Source organism: Moschus berezovskii, chromosome 3 (assembly GCF_049115385.1).
Source record: "Moschus berezovskii isolate FMDL1 chromosome 3, NW_MosBer_1.0, whole genome shotgun sequence".
In the NCBI taxonomy this organism is placed as follows: Eukaryota; Metazoa; Chordata; class Mammalia; order Artiodactyla; family Moschidae; genus Moschus; species Moschus berezovskii.
The window spans coordinates 70,494,166-70,500,201 of NC_142462.1; positions in this window are offsets into that span (position 1 = coordinate 70,494,166).

A 6,036-nucleotide genomic window follows, 5' to 3' on the forward strand; every position below is an offset into this window, starting at 1 on the left:
AGGCAAGAAAAGAGCCAGAGTACACAGGCATCTTGATGAAAGGAGAAGGGATGCATAGGAAGCTTAAGAAAAATGGCCTTGCCATCACATGCTAAGAATGAGAGGTCAGAGGTGCTCTGGTGGTGTGTTTGGAACTGCTGGTGTGAGGGGTTAGGTGTGGGCAAAAGCATCACCGTCTAGGGAGCTGGAGCAGCAGCTGGGCCTCAAGGTGCTGCATGCTGCCTGGTCAGTGCAACTCACGCTGCGCTATAGGTTCCTGCTGCCTGGCTGTTAAGGCATCGCTTCGGCCCAAACATGCGTGGGGCCCCTACAACAGTTCCACGCCGCTGCCCGTGATGTGATTAAAGAAGACCTGTGCCTTTAAGCAGTGCCCCCTTCCTCGGCCCTTCCCCCTCCAATTACAGCACTAATTTCAGTAATGGAGCATTAATAGAGTAATGGGCGAGTGAGGCTGGCCTGAAGGAACTGTGGAGCTCAGCACAAATTGAGTAAATAAACCATATATTAGATTTCTAAACAATACTTTTAGTCTAGTCTCCAGGGAAAGAGAGTCGTCAAGACTTACTTAAGTCATCCCTGCAAAGTGTATGTAAAAGACGCCTCCTTTCAGAGCTTGGTTGTTTGTAGAAGCCGGAAATCTCTCTCCTAGGGATTGGAGAGATAAGATAGCTGCTGTTCCCACATGTTCCCTTTCCTCTTTATATCCCAATTTCTCTTACTTTGACATTTGTATCAGAAGTGAGAATCCCCAATGATGCCTCCCTCCTGGGGACCCTCACTGAAATGGGAGGTACTGGACATGTCCCATGGAAAAGTAGCCCAAGGCAGGTGGTGATAATGGATGGGAAGTGGGAAAGGGCCAGGGGTCCAGAGAGTAGAGGAACTTGGGGCAAGAGAGGGGAAATTATTGGCAGATGACCTTATTATGGGAGATTGACCCTGTTGTTGCCACTACTTGGCAACGTTTTAATAGGGATCTCTTTTGGAAGACTAAAGAATAGTAGCAGCATGTTACAATAAGGACTTGCATCTACTGCCTTAATGGATAGTGGAAAAGAACAAAGGTCTAAGTGTCAGAAGATCCAGGAGATGGTCTCAGTTCTGTTACTAGCTAAAGGATTTAGGACCTTGGACAAATAATATTATCCTTCTGTGCCTCAATTTCCTTGTCTGTAAAATGAGAAGAGCAGTATCTTTTTGCTTGGTTCCCAGGAAGTTATAAGGGACAAAGGACATGTTGTGTTAAGTTGGGGGGCCCTGTCTACAGTAGCTGGCCAGGCCTCATCCTCTGGCCCTCTGATGCCCATCCAGCCCAGCTCCAGCCTCAGAGGGAGACGGGGAGCAATTCTGGACTGTGGGGTTTGGGCAGTGGTAGGAAGTCCCTGAAACATTAGTTTAGGGCCATGAAATGTTAACATATTGAGCACCTACTCCATGTCCATGATGGTGACACTCTGAAGCTGTAAGGTAGGACTAGAGCATTTCAGTACTGTTGTTAAAATCTGTTCTGACTTTGTTTGCTCCTATTGCCTAATCAAGTCTTGAAGGTGGGAAGGGAGCCAGAGTTGAGTGCCCGAGAAGAGCTCCTTCTCCTCCACAAAGGGCCTGCTGACTCCAGGAGGGCTGTGAAGAGTCACTAGGGTGTTGATAGCCAATGGCTGCTCTGCTGTACTGAAAGTAAATTCCTCATGAATCTTCTGTCTACATAGGGTGGGGCTGGGGAGTCAAAAGACAATAGAGAAGAAGCAAGGGAGGCTCTAGTATCTTCTCAATCCTAGTAGTGAGGAGCTTGAGTTCTGCTCAAGTGGGTTCAAATTCTTGTCCTGCTAGTTACTTGTTCTGTGACCTTGGGTGAATTTTCCTGTCATCTCTAAGCAGTTTCCTAAATGTCGGTGTGTGTGGCACACCTTTCTTAAAGGTCTGTGGTAAAGATTCAGTGACAAATATGGGATTTATATGTTATAAGTTGCTGTTGTTTCATGTCTGTCTTTGAGCTTTTTAAGATTAGATACCATGGTTTCACTTTGCCAACCAAGGTCCATCTAGTCAAGGCTATGGTTTTTCCAGTGGTCATGTATGGATGTGAGAGTTGGACTGTGAAGAAAGCTGATCGCCGAAGAATTGATGCTTTTGAACTGTGGTGCTGGAGAAGACTCTCGAGAGTCCCTTGGACTGCAAGGAGATCCAACCAGTCCATTCTAAAGGAGACCAGTCCTGGGTGTTCATTGGAAGGACTGATGCTGAGGCTGAAACTCCAATACTTTGGCCACCTGATGCGAAGAGCTGACTCATTGGAAAAGACCCTGATGTTGGGAGGGATTTGGGGCAGGAGGAAACGGGGACGACAGAGAATGAGATGGCTGGATGGCATCACCAACTCAATGGACATGAGTTTGAGTGAACTCTGGGAGTTGGTGATGGACAGGGAGGCCTGGTGTGATGTTTTTCATGGGGTCGCAAAGAGTCGGACATGACTGAGCGACTGAACTGAACTGAACCATGGTTTTAATTTCCCCCCATAAACCTAGCACCTACATGCATAGAGAAAGAAGGAAGAAAAGAAGGAAGCCAGGGAGGAAGAGAGGTAGGGGGCAAGGATATTTATCTGATTTGGTGGGCAGGTCCCTGGATTTCTAGGAATCCCTCACGGCCTTCAGTGACATTAGGGCTGGGTTCATGGGCAGTAAGGCTCAGAGTTCTTACCCAGGTTCTTGAGAGTAGTATGTGCTATGTGTGTGTTCAGTTGCTAAGCTGTGTCTGATTTTTTGCCACCCCATGGACTGCAGGACACCAAGCTTCCTTGTTCTTCACTGTCTCCTGGAGTTTACTCATATTCACGTCCATTGAGTCAGTGATGCTCTCTAACCATCTTTTTCTCTGCCATCTTTTTCTCCTTTTGCTGTCAGTCTTTCCCCGCATCGGGGTCTTTTCCAATGAGTCATGGATAAAATAGGATCCTCTCTCTCCCCACTCCACACCCTGTCCAATTGTACTTCTTCCTGAGATAGTCATTGAACAGATGCACATCTCATGAACAGTCAAGGGAATTGGCCATCACTCAGCTAGAATGACAGACTGCTTTCTGATCTGGGGTCCCAGGGCCCCAGTATGAGTCAGAGTGACACACAGGCCCCCAAAGCACTGCATCCTGACAGCTGCTGGGTGGCAGTCACCTTGAAGCTTCAGCGAGAGTAGGGGACCTGGCCTTGTCGGAGAGGCTACTCAGTGAACTCCAGCTTGGGGACTTCAGGTGCAATAAATGTATGATTGAGTCAGATAGAGAAAGAAAAACAGCTGGGAAAACAGGATAAGTGAATGGGGGAGGAGAGGCTGTGTGCTAGACTTTTAGCTGGGATCCAGACCTTATTTCTAGTCTTGCTGTTATCAAACTCTGTGACCTTTGACAAGTCACCTCATCTTTCAGAATCTCTTTCCTCATCAGCACAGTTATTTAGCTCTTTTGCATCTGACAGTCTATGCTTTTCATGCAAGAGAGTCAGGCTTTAGGCACAAAGGAGAAACAAATTTAATGCAGTTTCTGCCTTTGACCTGGCCTTGGGGACTCCTGATCACCTGCAAGCAGCATAATGAACCTTATGCATCCATCATCCAGCCGGTCTTATTTTATGCATTTTTTTAGTCACTTGCTTTCCTACCAGAAAATTTTTTAAAGCAAATCTTAGATTTCATAGTATTACATACACATTTCAGAATTCAGTATTTGGACAAGAACTATTTTTCAAATATAAGCACAGTACCTTGTCACCTCTAAAATTATTATAATAATTCCTTAATATCATTCAATATCTAGGCATTTCTCCTCCCTTTCTCCTATCCCACCTCCTAGATATAGTTTGTTCATATCAGGATCCAGATAAGTCTCATACATTGTAATCAGCTGGTTTCTCATATGGGTTGTTTTTCTTTAAAATGACACTTTTTCAGAGAAGCTTTATGAAATTTTAAAATAATTTTTCAGGGAAGTTTTATATTCACAACAAAATTGAGAGGTAAAAAAACCAAAATTGAATGGAAAGAGAGAGCTTCCACATGCCCCCTGTCTTCACATACCCACAAACTCCCTTCTATCAACATCCTGAACCTGAGTGGTCCGATTGTAACAATGGATAAACCTACAGTGATGTATTATTACCACTCAAAGTCCACAGTTTACATTATGGGTCACTCTTTTATTGTGTCATCTATGGGTTTTGACAAAATATAATGACATATATCTGCCATTATGTCATACAGTCATGTGTACATTATAGCATCATACAGATATAGTTTTACTGCCCTAAAAATCTGTGTTCTGTCTATTCATCACTCCCTCCCCACTAATCCCAGGGAACCACTGATCTTTTTGCTGCATCCATAGTTTTGTCTCTTCCACAATGTCATATATAGTTGGAATCATAAAATACATAGCCTTTCAGATTGCTTTAATTCATTTAGTGATATTCATTTAAGTTTCCTTCATGTCTTTTCATGGTTTGAAAGCTCATTTCTTTTTAGTACCAAATAGTATTTCATTCTCTGGATGTTCCACAATTTGTTTATGAATTCAATTACTGAAGGACATTTTGATTGCTTTCAAGTTCTGGCAGTTGTGAATAAAGTTGCACTAAAGATTTACTTGCTGGGTTTGTGTGAATGGGCTTCCCTGGTGGCTCAGTGGTAAAGAGTCCACTTGCTAATGCAGGAGACGAAGGTTTGATCCCTTGGTTGGAAAGATTCCCCCTGAAGAAGGAAATGGCAACCCACTCCAGGATTCTTGCCTGGAGAATCCTATGGACAGAGGAGCCTGGAAGATTATAGTCTATGGGGTCACAAGTCTGACCCAACTTAGCGACTAAACAACAACGACAACAACTTTTGTGTGAATATAAATTTTCAACTTATTTGGGAAAATGCCAAGGAGTGTAATTGCTAGATCACATGGTAAGAGACTGTTTAGTTTTATTAGAAACTGCCAAATATCTTCCATTTTGTGTTTCCACCAGCAATGAACGAGTTTTCCTGTTGCTCCACATTTTTTACCAGCACTTGTTGCTTTTAGCATGTGTTATTTTTTAATTTATCGGCGCTCTCTTTTCAGCTTTCTCTTTGTTTGTTGAAGAAATCAATCATTTGTCCCATAGATTTTCTCACAATCTACAGTCTGCCAATTGTATCCTCATGGTGTTGTTTAGCATGTTTTCCTATTTCCGAATTGCTTCCAAATCAGTACTTAGATCTAGAATTTGATCAGATTAAAAATGTGATATTTTTTACAAGACCACTTTATAGATGGTGGTACATACTTTTCACTGAGAGGAATAAAACGTTTGATTGTCTCTCTTTTTATAATATTATGATCATTACTGCATAAATAAATTAATTCATTAGTACTGCAAAATTGTAAGAGTCTATCATCCTTTCTGCATTTATTAGCTGGAAATGCTATAAAGAAAAACCTCCCTTCATCAACAATTTGGTTACCCTGAATTACAGTTCACATTGAAGAGGTTATTTTATTTTCCATTATTCCTATTTAAAAATAATGAATTGATTCCCTGTAACACATCTATTTCATCCATTGCAGCAGTTATTATTAATTGATTCTCCGAATACCCCACCTCTGGTCGGTGGGAACTCTTTTAGACAGCTCCTGATCCTTTTGCCTTGACCCCAGTGGATTGCAACAGTTTCCTTGCTGTCTTTTATGACAAGGAGCTCCAGACTTATCCACAGCAGACCTGGAACTAGTCAAGGAACCCTGTACTTGTAGTGAGTTATTGACACTTTCTGCATTATATTCTTCAACGTTGGCAAAAATGGAAGTTTAGACAATTAGCCAAGCATAGAAGCTTACTGGGTTTGTAGAATGTTTTGCATCTGGGGCAACCTAGGATACTTTGACATAGGCATCTTGATATTCTGAGAGGTATTCTGTCTTGGCCACAAGGAGAGCCTTCTATAAAGACTTGTTTGCTAATGTTTATTAGGTTCTCATGGTCATCCAGGTCTCCTTTTATCATAATGTGTGTCTGTGTG